Source organism: Petaurus breviceps, unplaced genomic scaffold (genome assembly GCF_028583685.1).
Source record: "Petaurus breviceps papuanus isolate PSGF00001 unplaced genomic scaffold, PetGlider_PUasm1.0 90591, whole genome shotgun sequence".
Classification (NCBI taxonomy): Eukaryota; Metazoa; Chordata; class Mammalia; order Diprotodontia; family Petauridae; genus Petaurus; species Petaurus breviceps.
Genome location: NW_027187280.1, coordinates 1,505,180 through 1,526,918, shown reverse-complemented (window position 1 = coordinate 1,526,918; position 21,739 = coordinate 1,505,180). Strand labels below are relative to the sequence as shown.

At 43.1% G+C, this 21,739-nt stretch overlaps 1 protein-coding gene across 6 annotated transcripts in view; it reads left to right on the top strand.

Moving 5' to 3' along the window:
• SRC (SRC proto-oncogene, non-receptor tyrosine kinase) overlaps positions 1 to 21,739 on the top strand; it is a 169,802-nt gene that overhangs the window by 48,904 nt on the left and 99,159 nt on the right. For 4 of the 6 annotated variants that reach the window (XM_069063528.1, XM_069063525.1, XM_069063526.1 and 1 more), the window contains exon 1: positions 535 to 1,511. The exons of 1 other annotated variant lie outside the window; for it this stretch is intronic. The gene's annotated coding sequence lies outside the window, so the exon portion shown is untranslated. Of the gene's footprint in view, positions 1 to 534; positions 1,512 to 21,739 lie in introns of those variants that run through there. One more of the 6 variants, XM_069063530.1, reaches the window with a different exon arrangement.

Here is a 21,739-nt window from a genome sequence, read left to right as displayed (position 1 = left end):
CTAGTAATTTTTTTTTACATAAAAATTGATGAACATAATCAGTTCAGGGACCTCTCATCTATGACAGAAACTGAGACAGTGTGTGTAGTTGGGAGGTATGGAAGCAACAATGAAGCGCTGGATGGTCCAAGGGCTGTTTTCCCTTCTTGGAGAAACTAAGCCTCACAGCCAATAAAACGGTATGTGGATCTTCACTCCCACTCCCCATCCAGGGTTGGGGTGATTCACAGTTAAAAGAGTATGTATGTAAAGGCTGGGGAGGGAATAGGGGTGACTGCGATAACTCGAAGGAGCCATGGCCTCTGGTTTGTGGGAACCAGGAACAGATAAGACGCTCAGCTGTTCCCCCAGATGCAGCCGGCAGCCCCATCCTCAGGGAGAAGGGGGTATGTATACCTCTTCAGCTCCCAGCTCAGAGCTCATTTCAGGCGGTGCCAGGGTGGGGGATGGAGAATGGGGGAGCGGTAAGGCTTGGGGAATGGGAGGAGGGAGGATGAGAAGGGAGGGGGATTTCTTCCTCAAGCTGTTTCCGGTTTTGCTGCCATATTCCGCTAGAGTTTTTTTTTCCCTCTCCCCTCCCTAGAGAGGGGAGAAAGGGGAGGGGAAGGGAAGGAGGAGGTGGAGAAGGCGACGGCTAAGGGGGCAGTGAGACACTCTTCAAACCACGACAGGGTGGACTGGGCTTCTAGTCTCGAGGAAGGACTGGCTTGACCTCCTTTTGGCTCCATTTCGATCTCCCCTTATCCTTTTCCCTTTTCGTAGGTAGTGGGGGTGTGGGCCAGCGGGCTTTTCCTCCCCTTCTCCTCCCTGCTGGGGCAGGGCTCTCCTCGGAGGAGAGCTGAGCTGCCTACTCGGCCAAGCTTGCACTGCGCTGAGGAATCATAGCCCTTCGCCAGCCGCCACAGCTAAGGGGTGGGCGGGTACGCCGCGCCCACCACTTAGATCCTCGTCCTTCGAGCCCCCATCCCCTCCCCTCACCCCTTAATTCTCTATCTTTGTCCCTTAACCCCCCATTTCTAGAACTCTTTCACGAGCTCTGCTCCCCACCCGCGCCCTTCCATCCTCGGTTCTTCGCTGCTCCCTCCGAAGTCCTGATCCCCGCCCCTCACCCTCAGAGCCCCAATCCTTACCCCTTCTTTCCTGGCACCCTGATCCCTATTCCACACTCCCATAGCTTGGATCTCTATCTCTAACCCTAAATACCCCTTCTGGACCCACCTCCTCTCTACCAGGAGCACCTAGAATTTCCTTCTTTCTCTCCCCCCTCTTTCCTTTCTCTCTCTTCCCCTCCCTTCTTTCTCCTCTTTCTCCTCCTTTCTACCCTCCCTCTCTTTCCCCTCCTTTCTCCTCCCTTTCTCCCTCCCCTCTCTCCCTCGGCCGCCTTTCCTCCTCCTCTCTCCGACCGATAATTCATTCTCCCCACCGGAGCCAGCCAGTCTGGGTGTTGTTGCAGGAGGATTGGGGGCGAGGAGGAAGAGGAAGAGGTCCACTGTCTTTCTTGGGGAGAGAAGGTAAGAGATTCCCCCTCCCCGCCTCTTTCTTGTCTCTCTCAACCTAGGCGCGCTGTCTGGGGTTTGGAGGGGGAGGGGGAAGGAGAATGTTGAGGCTAGTCAGTATGTGTGTATATGTGTATATGTATGCGTGTGCGCGCGCGCGCGTGTGCGAGTGTGTATTGGGGGGGGCGTTGTCCCGGGATGTATGGGGGGGCGTTGTCCTGTGGTGTGGTGTATGTCTGTGTGTGTGTGTGTGTGTGTGTGTGTGTGAGACTGTGCGTGTGTGACTGTGTGTGTGTATGGGGGGGCGTTGTCCTAACCTCTCCCTGGATGGGGCCGCGGGGAAGCTGACCCTGGCTTTGTTTCCCACCCGCCTCTGAGAGCCTCTGAGAGCCGGCAGACACATTTCCCACCGCGCCTCTCTCGCCGGGATCTTTCCAAGCCTTGAGAGCGGACGCGTAAATCGAATCCTAGGGCTCTCTGGCATCGAGCAGGGCCGCGAAGCCCTCCCGAGGGCCCTTGTGGCCCAAGCTCTGGACGGGCTTGATTCAGGAATGTCGAGGCGTTGAGGTATTTATGGTTTTAGAGGAATCCAGCGGTGTTTACCTTCTCAGCGGAGTAAGAGAGCTCCAAGCATCGGAGAGAAGTGACTGACCAGCATCTATGGAGGAACCCTTTTGTTGGGATATGGATTTCGGGGATTGACTAGGGAATGTCAGGGCTGAGCTGGATAATTAAAGACTTTCTTTAGTTCATTTATTCAAATCACCTGGGAAAACCAGGCAAGGAGAAAAAACCCTCAGTCATATCTAGGGCAAAATATGAAATATTAATATCTCTGATGCACTGGAGTCTTCTGATCTGTGCCCCCCCCCCGCCCCCTTAAATCTTCGTTTCAGAGGGTCTTTGTTTTTTTAAACGTGATAGCAGTTGGGCTCCGTTTGTGAGTCTTCTTTCCCAGGCTCATGGGATTGATCTTTCTTAGGACCCTGATCAGGCCACCCTCTTTGTTACCCTCCCCCGTTTTTTTTGGGGGGGGGTTGATCTTGAACTTGGTCTGTTAAGGGGAATCCATGGGAATCTTCGATCTACAAGTATTCAGGATTAAGCATTTCCCGGCCAAAGTTCTCTCTCTTGAGCTTCATCCATTTTAAACATGTTTATAAACAATATTAAGGGAAACAGGCCTCATCCTAGATCTCAGAACTCAAGGCTGGCTATCCAAGTTGATAAAAGTTTTGGGTCCATTGGTTTGCAGTTGGGAGATCTGGCTGTCAGATTCGAGGGCTTTATTGTGGGGAGATGAAATGAATGATCTGTTAGATGGGGTTGGTGGAGGTGAGGGAGCTTTTTGAATGTGGGACATGTTAACAGCACATGTGTATTCTGGTGTGAGAATAATCAGGGGTGGATGGTATAGTGAAGTGAGCACTAAACATAGAGCCAAGAAACCTGGGTGTGAGTCCTGCCTCCATCCCTTGCAAGTCCCTTAACCTCTTCAAGCCTCAATTTCCTCATTTGTAAAATGGAGAATAGAAACAGTCCAACCAGGGACCCCTGAGGCTGTGATGAAGAAAGCTTTTTTATCATCCATAAAGCACTATGGTGGAGTTGAAAAAACACTCTACTAGGTGGCAACAGTGAATAGAGCACAGGCCCTGGAGTCAGGAGGACCTGAGTTCAAATCCGGCCTCAGCCACTCAGCACTTACTAGTGGTGTGACCTTGGGCAAGTTACTTAATCCTAATTGCCCTGCCTTCCCCCCTCCAAAAAAGCAAAAAAAAAAAAAAAAGAAAAAACACTCTTTTTGGTTTCAGAGGATCTGGATCTGAATCCCAATTCTGCTTTCTATTATTCCTTTGACCTTGGGCAAGTCGATGAAACTATAGACCTTTATCTCATTACAATAGTTAAATGATCTCTAAGAGGCTGGAGTCAGACTTAAATTCAAATTCAGCCTTGGATACTTACTGGACAAGTCACTTAACCTCTGTCTGCCTCAGTTTCCTCAACTGTAAAATTGGGTCAATAATAACACTCACCTCACAGAGTTGTTATGAGGATCAGTAACATTTGTAAAAGTGCTTAGCACTGCGCCTGGCACATAGTAGGCACTATATACTTATTCTCTTCCTCTTTCCTTTCCCTCCATGAGCCCTTCTAGCTCTGAATGTTAGGATCAAAGTTAACCCTTATTTGTCTTAGGGACAATAAAGATTCCATTTGAATCCGGGATCGTAGCTTTTGACTTTGGGGTGGTGGGATGGATTTTCCTTGACTAGGCTAGCCTAAGTTATGACAATGTGATTTCATTGGTATAGGGAATTCAGTGTACCAGTGCAGGTAAACACTTTCTCTGTAACTTACAGAGTTTCCTAAAATAATGAGAAATAAAGTGACTTACTTGGGGTCACACAGGCAGTATGTGTCAGAGGCAGGACTCTAAACCAGATCTCCCTTGCTTTTGCTTGGAAGCCAGTTCTTTATCCCCTATTTAACACTGCTTCTCTGTAGGATATTAAATGGAAGGAAGAAAAGAGTAGGGGATATATTAGGCATTCCAACTAGCCCTGATTGTGGGATTGGGTGAGAAGGTAACAGGGAGACAAGCCCCTCTCATCTGAGTTTGGGAACCTGTCAGCCCTGGATTGACCCTGAAGTTCCAAAATTATAAATAGACTTTATATTATATATAATATAATAATATATTACATATTTATTTTTAGAAATATTATAATATTTATAAATATCATAAATATATAAAAATTATAAATAGTATTTATATATTATATAAAGAGACTTTATCTACTAATAGTTTTTAGGAAGAATGGATGCTGGAGGGTGGTGTCATGGCAAAGGTGCTGGATTTGGAATCCTTAGAGTCTGTGTTTGAATCCTGGCTCTGTCACTTATTACCTGTGGGCCAGCAGTTCTACCACTCTGGGTCCTAGGCTAGTTGATCTGTAAAACAAAATCCATTGAATTTAGGTGATTTCTAATGCCTTTTCTGAGTCTAACTTTGTATAATGGCTGGTGGCTGGTTTTGTGGATCCTGTGGTCTGAGTTCTCAACCAAAGGTCAAGTTGCCTGAGAGAAGTGAGTCAGACAGTGGATAGAGGGCACTGGCAGCTCCTCAAATAGCCCTTCTTGGGAACTGAATATATTCTGGGTGCCAGCAGTTTCTGCCAGACCCACTGGGGCTCTTGCCCATTGTCAGTCCCCCCTTTGCTTTCTTAGCTACTTTTCCTTTGAAGAAGGGGTAATTTGACCCATACAGCTGTACAGCACTTTATACTTTTTTTTAAAAGCTTTCACATTTGTCATCTCTCATTCGATCCTCACAATAACCCTGACAAGGGTTATTATCCCCATTTTACAGATGAAGCCTGGAGAATGAAAGTGACTTGTTCAACTAGTGATAAACAGGGTTAATTTCTTCTAATCTAGTGCTCTTATCAGTGTGCCATACCTTATCTTGGGTCTCCTTCTGAGTACTGAGGGAATTAAAAAATACATATATGTGTACCTATGTACACACATGCATGTATTCTAGCAACATACATGTGTATATACACATAGGGTGTCCCAAAAGTCTTAGTGCATTTAAAGCTATTAAATATGCATATATAACTATATATGTGTATATATACCTCTCTGTCTATCTACAGATCTATTTAACCTATTCATTTATCTATCTATTCATCCATCCATCTATCTATCTATCTATCTATCTATCTATCTATCTATCTATCTATCTATCTCTTTTATGAAGGAGAAGGCAGGATGTAGAAATTTCACAAATGCCTATCAACAAATCCTTGGTAATGTACAGTTGTACAGAGTTGCTTGTGGCTCTGAGAGGTTAATGACTTCCCCATGGTCACATAGCTTGTCTCTAGCAAAGGTTGGATTTGAACCCAAGTCTTCTTGATTCTAAGGCCAGCCTTCTACCCCATAATACCTCTCTTTTAAGGTTGATAATTATTTAGAACTTCATAAATATTATCTTATTTGATCATCCCAACAATCCTATGAGGGAAGTACTGTTATTAAACTCATTTTGCAGATGAGGAAACAGAGGCTTAGAAGGTGAAGGTCCATGCTCATGGCCACACAACTGGTAAAAGTGGTAGGTGACGGGCGGCTAGGTGGTGAAGTGAATAGAGCAACGACCCTGGAGTCAGTAGGGCCTGAGTTTAAATTCGGCCTCAGACGCTTGACACACTTACTAGCTGTGTGACCTTGGGCAAGTCACTTAACCCCAACTGCCCTGCCTTCCCCCCTTCAAAAAGCAAAAAAAAAAAAAAAGTAGTAGGTGAGATCTGTATCTGCATCTCTTTTGACTCTTTTCCTTTCCTCCCATACCTAATGCCCTGTGCACCTCCTATAGCTGGCATCAGGGTGTACTGAAAAAAAAAATACTGGATTTGGGCTAAGACCTGGGTTTGAATCTCAGCTCTGCCGTTTACTACTCCTGGGGCCTCAGTTTATTTCCCTCTAAAATGAATGACTTAGAGTTTAAGTCCTTAGGGGTAGGGCTCAGGAACCTGTTACCTTAAGGCCTTGTGTGGCCCTCTAGGTCCTCAAGTTTGACCCTTTGGCTGCTTCCAAGTTTAGAATATATAGTGTATACATATATATATATGCATAGTATAGAAGAAATCCTTTTATTAAGGGAATTTGTTGTGTGAAGTTTGGATTCAGTCAGAGGGCGGAGCTTGAGAACCTAGAGGGCCACATGTGGCCTTGAGGCTGCAGGTTCCCCACTCCTGACTTAGACGAAATGATTTTTAAGTTCTTTTTTAGCACTAATATTCAATAATCCTATAAGATAGCATTTATCTTAGAGAGGCCTAATGCCTTCAATATTATCTTGAGAAGTCATGCTGCAGAGACTGCTTGCTCTTGAAGTGAGGAAGATCTGCATTCAAATCCTTCCTCTGACACTTAGAGCTAAGTCACTTAACCTCTGAACTATTGTTTCCAAATCAGTAATATAGGAATTGTAATTCTTTTCAAGGTGGTTGTAAGTTTTAAATAAAAAATTAATGTCAAACATTTAGCAAACCTTGATGTTCTATATATCTCAGCTATTATTAAGTGCTTATTATTTGATAATAATGACTCATTTCTGTAGCATTTGCCTCACAATAGACCTGTGAGGTAGGTAGTGCTAAAATTATTATTCTGATTTTACATATAAGATTTTTACAGATTAAATTGTATGTGTGTGTAATTACTTTGCAAAGCTTAATTTGGTTGTTTACTTGTTTAAGTCATGTCCAACTTTCCCTGACTCCATCTGGGGTTTTCTTGGCAAAGATACTGGAGTGGTTTGCCATTTCCTTCTCCAGCTCATTTTACTGATGGGGAAACTGAGACAAAAAGGGTTAAGTGACAGGGTCACACAGCTAGAAAGTGTCTTAGGCCAGATTTGAACTCAGGAAGATGAGTCTTTCTGATGCCATGCCTGGCACTCTATCCACTGTGCCACCTAGCTCACCTGTAAAGCTTAAAATTTTATATAAATATGAAGATGATGATGAATAAGAAACTGACGCTCAGAGAGGGCAAGTGACTTGCATAGCTGATAAAGATCAGGCCCCAGTTTGTACACATCTCCAGTGACTCCAGGGGTTAGCAGCCTTTCCTTCCTGCTAATGAGAGCATGAACTGTGCTTGGTGTTATTATTTAAAGGTATCATAAGCTACCTTACTCCTAAGGAACTGATACTTGGATGGGGCTGGGGGGGGGGGGAAGGGGGAGGGGGGGGGAAGGGGGAGGAGTCAGTGTAGTATAGTGAAAAGGTCACTGGAGTTGGAGTCATAGGAACTGGGTTCAAGTCCTGTCTCTACTACCCATGTGTGATGGTGGGCAAAAACCTTTTTCTTGGTTTTAATTTCCTTATCTGTTATTGTTGTTAACTGATTTCAATCATGTCCAACTCTTCATGATCCCATTTGGGGCTTATGGACTAGATAAACTTTAAGATTCCTTCCGGTTCTTCAGATATTCTATAGGTTTTTTAAGTAAAAACAGGAGCTTGGGGAGGAGAGATCAGTTTCATTAGGAGTTGGGGGTGGGGAGTGTCAAGGAAGGCTTCATAGGGGAGGATACCACCTGCTCCTCCTGGCCTTGAAGATAGATATTCTACAGCTGGAGTGGGATGTGGTGGGATAGAGGGAGTTTTTGATGGGCACAGGTAGCTGCCTTCTACATGGAGAGGGGAAAGGGTAGGATGAGAAAAAAAGACACTGATAAGGAATCAATATGATGACTAACATTTAGATTGAGTTTTTAGATTTAAAAAATGCTTTCCTCACAATGATGATTCAGACAGAGTCTGGGGAGTGTTACTCAGGTGCCTACTATGTGCAGAGCACTGTGTGTCTGACTCATGCTCTTCCTCCCTCTCCAGTGCCCTCCCCCTTTTTCTCTGACTCTTCAAAGTATAACAAAACCTTCTAGGCTTGTCTCTGATCCCACATCCTCTGAAAGGCCTTCCTGATCCACCCTGATTCACACAAAATCTCCCTGCCCTTCTATGCATGCCTCCAGCACTCATTGACTCCTTCCTTTAGCGACTTCTAGTTTGCTTTGCATTTTTATCTAACTGTTCTTGGATTTCCCTCAAGTAGACCTGAAGCTCCTTGATGTTCAACCCACTGGACCCTCACGGTGCCCTATGCTGAGCAGGTACCTCGAGAACATCTGTTCCATAGTTGTTTTGCTCATGGTAGGCACTTATTACATATTTATTGGATTGAACTGAAAGATGTACCCATGTAATTCTTTAAGACTCTTAAGTTGCAGAGAAACTGCTAAGTTGTACTGGTAGAGGGAGTTTCTTCACCTGGGAGTTCCTCATACCAGTGAGATCACAGGACTATCCCTCTCCCCTCTAGGGACTGTCCCTCTATCCCTCTCCCTTCCATGTCACCTAGTAGTCCGTGGCTACCCTGTGATTTCTCTGGTGGTAACAATGATAAGGATGATGATGGGATGATAAGAGAGGCTCCCATTTCTCTAGTGCTTTAGGGTTTATCGATTGCTTTCTTCTTGCCAGCCCTTCTAAGTAGTTCTTGCAAATTGTATCATCTCCATTTTGTAGATGAGGAAACAAGTTTTAGAGAGAGGACTTGGCTAGTCCACAAATATTTAGAATCTTAGGTCAAACACTGGGCCAAAGTGTTTTGAACATTTTTTCGGAAGTGGGGAAGGGAGGTTTCAGAGCTATGTATACGGATCTCTGGGTAAGGGGATGAACCCAATTCTAATCAGACACTTGGCATTTGATAGTCTTAGAAAGGTACCCAGACTCACAGAGAGATTAAATGACTTACCACAGCAGATGTGTGTCAACGATGGGACTTGAATTCAGGTTTTTCTGACTCTGAGGTGAGCCTTCTGTGCACTGCCTATATTAGGACATTCTAACAAGCTGAAGTAGCTCCGTTGGCTCTGGTAGACTGAACCTTTTTTCATCTTTGTACCTTCAAGGCATAGCATAGTGTAAATACTTTTAAAATGCTTGTTCAACTGAATGAGAACTCTGAGTCCAGTGATTTTTCAATCATATCATATTGCTTCCTAGTCTGAGTTTTCTGTTTCCTGTGCTATAGTTTCTCTTTGAGAATGATACTAAATGTCTTGCTATCCTGCCTTTTAAAATGTTATTTCGTGGGAAAAGATGAGTGGGCTCACAGCTGCGTGCAGGGTTTTCCCAGCTTCAGTGCCTGGGTTTGCTTGGCTCTGATGAGTGAGGCATTTTGACATGGCAGGCTCAAAATCATACCCACCAAGTGTGTAGAGGGAAAGAAAATGATTTGTGCTTCATGCATAGTTTGATCTAAAATTCACTTGTTTTGAATGCTTTTATTTGTGTTCTTGAGCTTTTCTTTTTTCTTTCCCCCAACCTCCATTAATTTCCATATCGCTTTGCTGTCACAGACTGCTCAGTTTCTTCCTGGTCACATGTTTTCTCTCACACTGGGTCTATCTCCAACTCCTCTCCCACCACCATCCCCTTCCTTTCTCTGATTACTCCAAACTACACCCAGAAGTCCCTTTTAAGGAGGGTCTGACTTGGACTATAGATATGAGATGGAAAGGGCAGTAGTGGGATTCGGGAGTCCTGGATTCTAGTAGCTCTGCTCCCACCTTGCCCTCCTACCCCTAAAATCCTATGTTCTAAGGTCCTTTCAGTTTTTACATTCTGTGTTCCAAGATCCCTTTCAGCTCTGAGCACAGTCTATATTCCAAGGTGCCTTCCCAGCACTGATATTCCATTTTCTATGATCTTTTCCAGGTCTAGCATTTTATGTTCCAAATTCTCTTCCAGTTCTGACATTCTGTGTTCTAAGGTCTCTTCCAATGTTAACATTCTATGTTCTAAGGTTCTTTCTAGCTTTAACATTCTATATTCTCTTAAGTTTTTTTCCAATTCTGATATTGTGTTCTTTGTCCTTAGAATCCTTCCATTTCTGACATTCTAGGATTCTAGGTTGTCCTGTTCCAAAAGGGCAGTTCTGTTTTTGTCTCTTGCTTGGGTGGTGAATCCAAGCAGCAATAAACCATGGAGGGGCAGGACAGCTTCCCAAAGGCCCATTGGAGAGAAGTACTAAATTGAGTCCCTCTCTTCCTGTGCAGCTCTATAGAGCTCTTTTAAAAAGGCCACTTCTAAAAATTGCTGCTTTTTGGCACCATTTGGGGGAAATTTGCCGGCTAACTAAAGCTACATTGTTTCCTGCACTGTCTGTAAAATCACTTGTTCCTTTATCTTTGAGTACAATTTCCCACATGACATCACTTCCCCACATTACATCTGACTTTTTTTTTTTACCCTCCCCCCCTTCCCCCCATCTCTGTTGGAAAGTTTATTGCTTCTTCTAGCCAGGATGGTGCATCCTAGGCCCCAGGACAGAGAGCTGTCTGATTACTTTCCAGGCCTGGGCAGCATTTCCTTCTTACATGCTGGTGCTGTCTGTCCTAGGTCAAAAACTCCTATGGGCCTCATCTTCTTTGACTTCCTTAATGCAGGGCCTGTCTTGTCACACAGACTTAATGTTCTCAGGACAGCAAAATCTCATCAATTTAGACTCTACCAATTGAGGAGTAGTCAGAGGTGGGGCAGTAGCTTTCCTTTGCTTTATCTTAAAAAAAAAAAAAGGTTTACTAAGCAAATTGATAGAGTAAACTAGATTGTAAGTATAATGATTAACCTAACCCATTTAAGGGGATAGGAGCCCAGAATATCAGAGCTGGAAGGAAACTTTGAACATATAATGTGGGAGCTGGGAGGAGCCTTAGAACATAGAGCAAATAATGGAGGAACTGGAAGGGAACTTAGAACAGAGAATAAAGAATGTTAGAGCCCATGAGGAACTTTAGAACATAGACTTTTAGGACATGCTCACTGGTTCTGGTGGATCTGTTAGTTCTAGTAGATAATAAGCTACCTCAGGGCAAGGACTGTGCCTTTTTATTTTTATAGCTATCCTCAGTGCCAAGCATTGTTCCATGCTTATAACAGATGCTTAATAAATGTTTGTTGAATTGATTTTATTTACATAGAATGTCAGAGTTACAAAGAACCTTGGAATATGGAAGGAACCTTGAAATATGCTCTAGTTTAGGCTTTTATTTTACAGAGGACCAAACTGAGACCTCAAGAAAAGTGACTTGTTTAGTAAAATTGGTGGCTCTGGGGGCAGAACTTGATGCAATAGGGGAGGGGGGGAATTTTGAGAGACTTGTGCTAATGTCCTCTCATTTAGTTCCAAATTCCAGCCTATGGGGTGAATGTAATAATCACAAGAAAAAAAAATCTCCAACTTGGAGTTGACAGACTGTGAAGGCTCTGAGATGCCCCCACCCGCAGGCAGCATGGTATAGCAGATACTGGCTTGGGAGTCATTGCTTGTCTTTAAGTCATTTCCCTTCTTTGGACTCCGTTTTCTTCTTTGTCAGTCAAAGTGGTTGGAACAGTTGATGTTTATGTTCCTTGTCAGCTGTGTTGTTCAGTCATTTTAGTTTGTGACCCTATTTGGCAAGGTTTTCTTGGCAAAGATACTGGAGTGGTTCGCCATTTCCTTTTCCAGCTCATTTTACAGATGAGGAAGCTGAGGCAAACAGCATTAGGTGACTTGCCTTGGGTCACACAGCTAGAAAAGTGTCTGAGGCCACATTTGAACTCAGGAAGATGAGTCTGCCTAGCACTGTATCTACTATATCACTTAACTGCCCTCTGAGAGCCTATCTTCCTTTGTTCTTAACAACCAGCACTACTGGGGGGGGGGGGAGGAAGAAGCACTGTTATGTGAACTCTGTCACTAAGCAACTCATTCAGTCAATCTTAGTATATTTGGGCCCCACACAAATAGATTCCAGATTTCTCTTTAACAGTGAATGCAGCAATATACTGCTCAGCCCGTGGTACTAAATGAAGGAAAGGCCTCTCAGGAAAAAAATCAGCTTGGTGAATTGCTTATTCTCCAGATTTCTCAAAATATACATAGACCTCTGTAACACAGACTAATTAGAGGAGGTTCCTTCTGATTTAGTGAAAGGTCTTTAACACTGAATGTTATTGTAGGGCAGCTAGGTGGCACGGTGGCTAGATGGCCTGGTCTGTAGTCAGGAAGACCTGAGTTCAAATCCGGCCTCAGATATTCACTATAGCTGTGTGATCCTGGGCAAGTCACTGAATCCTGTTTGCCTCAGTTTCCCCATCTGTAAAATGAACTGGAGAAGGAAATGGTAAACCACTTCAGTATCTTTGCCAAGAAAATCCCAAATGAGGTCACCAAGATTGGGACATGACTGAGCAGAAACAGCCATAACACTGAAAAAATTTATATATACACATATAATTTTACTATTTACTATTACATTTATTAGCTCTAATTATTAGAGTTAGAGGACCAGCTTAAATGAAAAGAATTTGTTAGTGGCCACAAACAGCCAGTAGAAGGAATCTTATCTACTAGCCCTGTCTCTACTACTAACTCATAAGTGACCTTGGGCAAATCACTTCTCTCAACTCCTTAGTTTCCTCATCTTTAAAGTAGACATTTAGTGGGTTTTGTCCCCACCCATCTACTAGGGGATGCTGTAGAGATAAATTTTTTTTTTTTGCTTTTTGGAGGGCAATTGGGGTTAAGTGACTTGCCCAAGGTCACATGGCTATTTTTTGTGTTAAGTGTCTGAGGCCGGATTTGAACTCAGGTCCTCCTGACTCCAGGGCTGTTACTCTATTCATTGTGCCACCTAGCCACCCCAACTTTTTTGTTTGTTTGTTTTTGTTTTGCTTTTTGGAGGGCAATTGGGGATAAGTGACTTGCCCAAAGTCAAAGGGCTAGTAATTGTGTCAAGTGTCTGAGGCCAGATTTGAACTCAGGTCCTCCTGACTCCAGGGCTGGTGCTCTTTTCACTGTACCACCTAGCTGCCCCACTGTAGAGATAAAATGAAACACCCAGTATGACAGCACTAAAATATAAAAACTTTATTGATAAATTCTGTTTCAACACGTTATTAAAAACTTAAATTTTCTACAATGTACAGTATTAAAAACTAACATAAAAGAGTGATTGCAATTTATAATACATACATGCTTTAGTATTTTTCTCTTTGTTAAAAGAAAGGACAATCTGATGTACAGAATTTTACAAATTTTCCAGTGTCATTATAGCATTATAGATTTAGAGCTGGAAAGGCCCCTAGACATCCTAGGCCAAAGGTTCTTAACCTTTTTGGCTTCCTCACCCCCTTTGCCAGTCTGATGAAGCTGTGGACACCTTCTCACAATAATGTTTTTAAATACATTCAATGAAGTACATCGAATCACAAGGGAAACCAAAATTGTATTGAAATAATTATCATTTTTTAAAAGTTCATGAAATCTAGGTTAAAAATCCCTAATCTAGTTCAACCCCTTTGTTATACAGATAAGGAAAAGAGACCCATAAGTGACTTACCCAAGGTCATGAAGGTATCAAATAGCAGAGTTAGGCTTTGAATTGAAGTCCTCATGTCATTTCATTTCATAGATTTTTGAGCAGGAAGAGACTTTAGATGTCCACCCCCTTCATTTTGCAGATGAGGAAACTGAGGTTCATTGGAATTAAATGACTTACCCAAGGTCACACAGTATATAGTTGAGTCTAGATTCAAAGTTAGGTCCTCTGAATCCATAGCCTACATTCTTTCATCTATACCACACTGTTTCTAAGATCTTTTTGAGCTTGGAAACATCATGGCATTGTTGCTATTTAGAACTAGCCTCATTTACATAGTTGCAGCAGTTTTATATATTGTTTTAATTCTGCTTTGTTCACTCTGCTCTGAGAGCACTCTGAAATAAATGTGCTACATAGTTGTAAACTGTTGTTATATCTTTATAGCTCAGAAAGCCAAAGTTTTTGACTTCAGTCATTGCCGCAGCAGCCTTGTGTATTGGAAAGAACACTGTACATTCTTGAAAGATCTGGGTTCAAATTTCCCTCTGACTGTGATTTACTAACTGTGAGAACATGGACAAGTAGTAACTTCTTGGATCCTCAGTTTCCTCATCTGTAAAATAAAGATAATAGTACTGATATGTTCCTCTTAGGATTATTGTGAGCCTTGAATGAAATCACTTTCATAAAGTACTTTGCCAATCTTAAAATGCTATAAAAATGTCAATTATTATTAGTTGCAGCTCCGCCATTGCCCTAACCTTCAAGGACTCCCTTTTGCAGGAAGCCTTCTTCAGCAACCGGACAGATGAGACCTGAATTGTTGTACCTGCTCTGTTACTGACTCTGTGTGACGTTGGCCAGTTACTTCTTTTATCTGGACCTCAGGTTTCTTTTGTATAAAATAAGAAGTTTGGAGCTCCAAGGACACTTCCAGCCCTAATACTCTGTGTTCCAAGGTGCCCCTTTTGCTCCAACATCCTATTTTCTAAAATCCCTTATAGCTTGAAATTTCTGAGGTCTTTTCTAATTCCAACATGCAGTGTTTCAAGTACCCTGACATTCTCTGTTCCAAGTTTGCTTCCAGCTCTGATATTCTGTCTTCTGTGGTCCCTTCTAGCTCTTGACATTCTGTGGCTGGTTCTGTAATTTGGTCTTTAATTCATTATCACAGCATGGGCTGTATTAGCTTAGTGCATTATAAAAATCTGTTGTTGGAATGGAAATCCCCTGGTGACATGACAAGCATCCAGAAGTATTGCTTTCTGAATTGGTGCCTAAATAGAATGTATCCCCAGTTGTTTATTTTTATAGCTCAGATGAATCTCATTTTTATTCTCCAGACCTTCACTGGCCAACTCCATTTGAATTCTCTATTATTAGGGAAAAGAACTGTCCAGGCTCTTTGGTGATTGTACGCTTTTGGTTCCTGCTATGTTGTAGAAGTTTTGAGGCTTTCTGATAGCTGAAATCTTCCCTTTGGCTTGTTGCTGCCTCCCTGCTATCAGATGGATCAGGACCAACCAAAAATGGAACTGGATGCTTTGGCTTCAGTTCTTATTTCTTGGCTAGGGCAGGGCATTCCCACACTGTGTATGGTGTAGCACACTCAGGGGTTGGAAGCTGATGGCTTGCAGCCCAAAGATGGCAGGCAGGAGGGCTTTCTTGTGGGTGTTGGCCTGATGTTGCCATCCTGCACTCCCACCTCCTGGCCCCTGCTGGTTGCAGGAGTTGTTGCCCACAGTTATCTTCTTCTAACTGACTTGGGGAGGTGGGGTGTTCACTGATTTGACACAGTCCTTTTCAAGTCTTGCCAAATCAGAGTCACTAGATGTCAGAGCTGAAACATACCTCTGTCTTTAGTTGATCTAGCCAACCCACTCATTTTACAGAAGAGGAGATTGAGGCCCAGATCAAGGTCACACAGAAAATTAGTGGCCCCCTGGCCATAGGACCCAATCAGTTCTGACTTTGCTCCTGTCCCAGGTTCTTTCCACTTTACCATGGTGAATCTTGATATGGTATTAGGTAGTGACCATTAGTTGCTAGGTACCACATTTGATTCATTTTAAGTCTTAGGGGCTAGGGTGTTCTCCTTCAACAAAAGCCGTTCTTAAGATCTTGTGTACCTGGCTTTGTGTGTATAGCTTATAAGAGAAGCAGAGGCCATGGTGCCTGCTTTCAAAAATCTTACCATGTCAGTGGGGAGATGGGATTGATGTACTTCAAACAACCTGAAAATAGCATAAGACAGTTTATCATCAAGGGCTTGATTGTATGATGCAGGCACCTGGATCTGGAAGAGCTCAGAGGAGAAAGAGAAGTCACAGTGAGCTGGCATATCAGGAGAAGGCATCTTTGAGGACATTAGGCTCAAGGTGGACCTTCAAGGGTGGGTAGACTGGTAAGGCTAGGGGTCAGAGGTTTTGACTTGGCATTACTAGCAAGGAGAATTAGGCTCATGGATCTCCTCCCATGCAATATTCATTTTCATCTTAGATTCTCAGTAACATAGTTGAGAGATGGGCACCTAAATCTGTCAAGTTGGCATGAAGTTGACTTGTCCCGTAGATAGATTAATATCTAAATCTCTTCTTGGAAATGGCAGCATCCCCTCATTAGCTCTGTGAAGCTGTTGTTTTGTTCTGTGTGGCTGGTTGCCCTCACCAGAGTTTAATTGGGCTCATGCCTCATGTACCAACCTTGCCTAGCTCTATCTAGCAGAGAGCTTCCCTAATGATCACCAAATAGATTTGGACCACTTGTCTTTGCATATTGGTGTGCCTGGTAGAGTGGACAGAACATTGGATTTAGTGGAAGGGAACCCAGCCTCAAGATTCACTTCTGATCCTTAATTAGCTAAGTATCTAGGCAAGCCCCTTAACTTCCCTGAATTTTAGGGTCCTTCCTGTTAGATAGGTTGTTGGGAGGAAAACACTTTTTGAACCCCAACAGGCAATACACATTGGAGGAAGTATCACAAATTTAGAGATAGAAAGAACAATCCCCTCATTTTACAGATGAGAAAATGAAGACTGAGGAAGTGATGTGCCCCAGGTCATGTAGGTAGTAATTGGTAGAGTTTATGTCCAAATCTGGATCCTCTGAAACCAACTTTGGCATCCTTGCAGCTGGGCCCTGGGGCTCTACAATCAATATACTCAGTAATTTTTTTTTTTTTTTTGCTTTTTGGAGGGGGGAAGGTAGGGCAATTGGGGTTAAGTGACTTGTCCAAGGTCACATGGCTAGTTATGTGTTAAGTGTCTGAGGCTGGATTTGAACTCAGGTCCTCCTGACTCCAGGGCTGGACCCTATTTACTGCACCACCTAGCCACCCCATATACTCAGTTATTCTTCTGTAGCAGCAAGCACCCTAGCATCCCCAGGGTGGCTGCCAACACAGGTTCTTAGATCTGCTTTTCTAAAGGAAAGCAACTCAAAATGGGTTAACAATTTTGCTTTAGTCAAACATATGTCATTTACCTAGTTTGGGGGGAAAAGGTCAGCACTCCGAACTTCAGAGAATACAAACAAATTACAAGCAGACATAGAAACAGATCAGCAGACAGAGAAACAGATCAGCAGACAGGCTTCCAACTGTCTGATCATTACATCCATACTTAGTCATATTTACCAGAGAGGGAAGCACCAACATCTGGGTTTTCAAAGCTGGGGGCTCAACAGCTGCCCAGAGTCTCATCTGGTGAGATCACACAACTCTTCTCAAAGTGAGCCCCAAAACAAAACCTCACATCAGGGTATAAATAACCTTCTCCTGGCTCAGAGAATGTCACAATCCTCTTGACCCACTGCCCCATCACAAAGTAGCAAGGTGTGGGCATTCCTGAAAAACAAGCCTCCTGCCACAGGCTCCATGTGACCACATTCAGCCTATTAGGGAGCAGAGTATATTTTCAAATCAGGGAAGGTTCTCAGAGTGTCTTAAGCCTATCAAAGGGCCTAGGGGCAGGGAAGATCTTCAGATTCCCCTTCCCATAATATCTTCTTAGCCCATTCTCACATCATTTTCTGGATGCTGAGTGAGTGAGACTCAAGATTTACCTGTTCAGAAGCTAGCTTGTTTGGGTCTCACATAGCAGAAGAAGTTCCTGGTAAAATAATGACAAATATAGAGTCTTATAGCCATAATACTAACAACTCACATTTATGTAGTATTTTTTTTTTTGTTACAAGGAGATTTCTATATTTTATCTCATTTGAGTCTTACAGTAGCCCTGTGAGGTGGATAGAAGAGGTATTAGACTTGTTCTTTTTAGCCCCCATACACATTTAGACTGGATGTCAGGAAAAGTTGGCACAGTGGAGAGAATGTTGGATTTGGAGTCAGGAAGACCTGAGTTCAGATCTCACCTCAGACACTTTCTGGGTGACCCTGGGTCCAAGTCACTTAGCTTCTCAGCCTCAGTTTCCTCATCTATAAAATGAGGCTAATAATACCCATGTCATAGAATTGTTAGGAGGATCAAATGAAATAACTGACATGTACAGTGCTTTGCAGAGGACTGGTCCTGGAGTCAGGAGGACCTGAGTTCAAATCTGGCCTCAGACACTTAACACAAAAAACTAGCCGTATGACCTTAGGCAAGTCACTTAACTCCAATTGCCCTGCCTTCCCCCCTGCAAAAAGCAAAAAAATAAAAAATAAAAAAAAATTAAAAGTAGAATGGTGGTAGGGTCCTTCTCCTTGCAGATCTTTAATCAGAGGTTGGATGATTATCTGTTAGTTATGTTATGATGAAGGTACCTTTTATATGTAGGTTAGACTAGATGGCTACTGAAGTCCTTTCCAACCCTAAAGTTCTATGATTTTCTAATGCAGGTTGTCATTATTCCTGTTTTACTGATGAGAAAACTGAGACAAAGAGAAGGAAAATGACTCCCTCACATCATACAGCTAATTAGTATCATTGTTAGTTCTTAAGGTTTCTACTAGAACCCTTAGAAGCTTCTGGTTTTAAGTCCAGTGTCCCCTTCCTTATGTCAGGCTGCCTTTGAGGACCCCACTTCCTCCTTCTAGTAGCCTCCCTCTAGACCCCTAAGTGTATTAGATCCTCTCCATATCTTCTCTGGATCTCATGCCCATAGGGTTCTGCTTTTATTAAATTGTGATCACAGAACTTCAAAATGTCACAGTTGTAAGAAATCACAGAGTCATCCAGTACAAGGGTTCTTAACCTCAAGTCTGTGAACTTAGTTTTTATTGTTGCTGTATTTAAAAAATATATAATAAGTATGTCAGTATAATTGGCTTCCCTTGTAATCCTATGTATTTTATTTTATGCATTTAAGAGTATTATCTTGATGAAGAGTCCATAGGTTTCATTAGACTACCAAGGGGGTCTAAGATGCAAAAAAAGTTAAGAACCCCTGATCTTTTTACAGGTAAGGAAAGTGGAAGATTCAGGGAAGGAAAGAGATTTGTCTGAAGTCATAGAACTAGGTATTGTCAGCGATGGAATTCAAACCCATATCATCTCACTCTGTGACCCTATGGCATCCTGTCTTTCTACTGCCCGAGATGAAAATCTACTTGATAAAATCATTTTCATGAAAGGCATTAGTAAGCTTATGGGTTCATAACCTTGGAAAAGCTGCAGAAGATTCCGTAGGACAGGAAAACACCTGTTCTCCAGCCTCTAGTCATATGGATCAGAGCCAGGATCAGAACATGTGTTTTTTGTTTATTCTTACACAACAGATGGACCAGGTAACTGATCAGCTCTCTCATTCTATGCTTGTGTTCTCTGTCTTTCTCTCTCTGTCTCTTTCTGTCTCTGTCTCTTTCTCTCTCCTTCCCCCCTCTCCCATCCCTAATTCCCTGGGAGGAAAATTAGCAGGAAGCAAGGAATTTAAAACTGAGAGGGACTTTAGAGAAAATGAGGGTCAGAGAGAGGTTGTGCCTTGCCCAAGTTCTTGACAAGATTTGATTCAAAGGGAAAGAGGTTCATTTCTTAATCTCTTTACCTGTAGTTGGGGATTTTGAAACTGGGAATCATGTTCCAGGCTTTATCACCAGGGCTTACCTTACTTCTTTGCCTGTGGCAATAAATTAGCAGTCAATAATTAAGCTTGTCAATACTAACCAGGTTTATGAAGATCATAAGTTTATAGTTGTAAGGAACTTTAGAGGTCACCTAGTGTCTAGCCCTTATTTTATAGACAAGGAAATTGGGGATGAGGAAGGTTAAATGATTTGCCCTGGGTCCCACAGGTAGTATCAGAGAAAGGATTTGAATCCTGGCCCTGTGGCTCCAGAGCCAGTGGTCTTCCCACTGTGCTATAATGCCTACCTTGGTGTTGGCAGGTGAGCTTCTTCTGTCTGGGTTCAGAATTTATGAAGTTTCCACATATTCCTATTTGACTTATTAAATTGTTAGGCTTAAGCACCCAAGTTTTGGGTCTGACTGTGGGGTAATGGACCAGTATGTTAAGACCCTGAAAGCTATGGAACTGTGGGTATTTGGAGTACCGAGGGGGCAGTATCAAAAGTGGGGCAAGATGAGCTGAGTGGCCACTGAATACAGGATCATGGGATCTTGGAAGTGATCTTAGGACATAGAACGTCAGAGCTGGAAAGGGCTTACCATAGATGTTTAGAGCCAAAAAGGATCTTATACATAAATGAATCCAACCTTCTTGTTTTACAAAGAAAAAAACCAATGCCCACAGAAGGGTAGTGACTTATACAGTTTCACTCACTGACTTAATGACAGAGTCTGGAATAGAAGCCAGGTCTCCTGAGTTCCAATGACTCTTTCTTCCTACCCCATAATTCCTTCTTTTTGCCTTCTTCTTCCTCTTCTTTTCTGGAGGGACTGAAAACATCCTTCTGCCTTTCTGTGAACTTGCTTCAAAGGTCTATGAATGGATAAACCATCCCCACCCTAAGGAAGGCCTAAACCTTCTTTCTGAAACAACTTAGGCAATCCATCCTATTCCTGCTTTCTTCCACAAAAATGATAGATACAGCAGTGTCTATAAAAGATTTGTTGGTTGTAAAGTGCTTCCCACAGGGGAGGTATGGTGATGATGATTGTTTCTCCCATTCTGGTGACACACAGACCATCTCACTTCCCTTTCTATCTTACCTGGCAATGCTCTTAAGGGACCACGTATGCATCTTGTCTCTGATACTACCTGTGGGAACCCTTTTCCTCCCCTCCCCCCTCCCCCCCAGTGTTTCCTCACTGTGGATATGGGGACCTGGGTTCTTCTGTCTCTTAGGGCTAGAGTGTTTGCAGTTGGACAGCTGGTCTATACCACATCTTTGAATTTTAAGGACCCTGCCCTGTCCCAGTGAGACAAGCCCTAACAGACTCGCAGGAAGGGCTTGTATACAGCTCAGCCCAGCCCTGTTGAAGGAGGTCTCATTATCAGTCGCAGACTGGCCTCTCTACTTCTTTCCTTCTCACTCTTCACATTAGACTCATCCCCTGAGCTTAGAACAGAGAGGTGAGGGGGGTTCAGAGTGGAACACAGGAAAATCAAAGAACCAAAAGATGTTAGAATGTGAAGGGACCTTGGGGAACATCTGTTTTAATCCCCTCCCTGTGTAGATAAGGAAACTGAGGTAGACTCAGGGAAGTTATTTATTCAAGGTCACATAGCTAGTCAGTGGCAGACCTGTAATTGTACCTACCCTTCCTCAAACTCCAAGTCTAATGCAGATGAGCCATTCTCTGAAATCCAAGAACTTGGGTTTAAATCCAGCCTGTGTGGCCTTGAGTGAGTTACCTTGGACAAGTTAACCTCTCTGGGCTTCGGTCTCTCACCTGTAGATTGAGGGTGTTGGACTCGATGGTCCAGAGGTCCTTTCTGGCTGCAGATCTAGGACCCTCTGAGTAGATACTGTGTAGAAGAAAGATGACCAGACTGACACCTGTAAGATCTATGTCACAGGCTCATTGACTGAGAATTAGAAGGGATCTCAGGAGTCATGTAGCCTAACCCTTTCATTGTACAGATGATAACACTGAGGCCCAGGGCCATTCAGTGACTCGTTCAAGTGTTGCCCTCTGCTAGGTAAATCACGTAAGTCGTTCAAGTGTTAGTCTTCTTATTTTACAGTAAGTGAAAACAAAGCCTGGAGAGAGGGCAAGTGATGTGCTCAAAACTGCTTGGGACTAGTCTGGTGGAAGGACTTTTGGACTTGGGGTTGGAAGTGTTGAGGTGATCTCCAAGTTCTCTCCCTGGTCTAAATCTAGAATCCTATGAAGCCCTTCTTCTCTAGGTCATCAGGATAGTGGTACAGTTCAGTGGAGAGAAT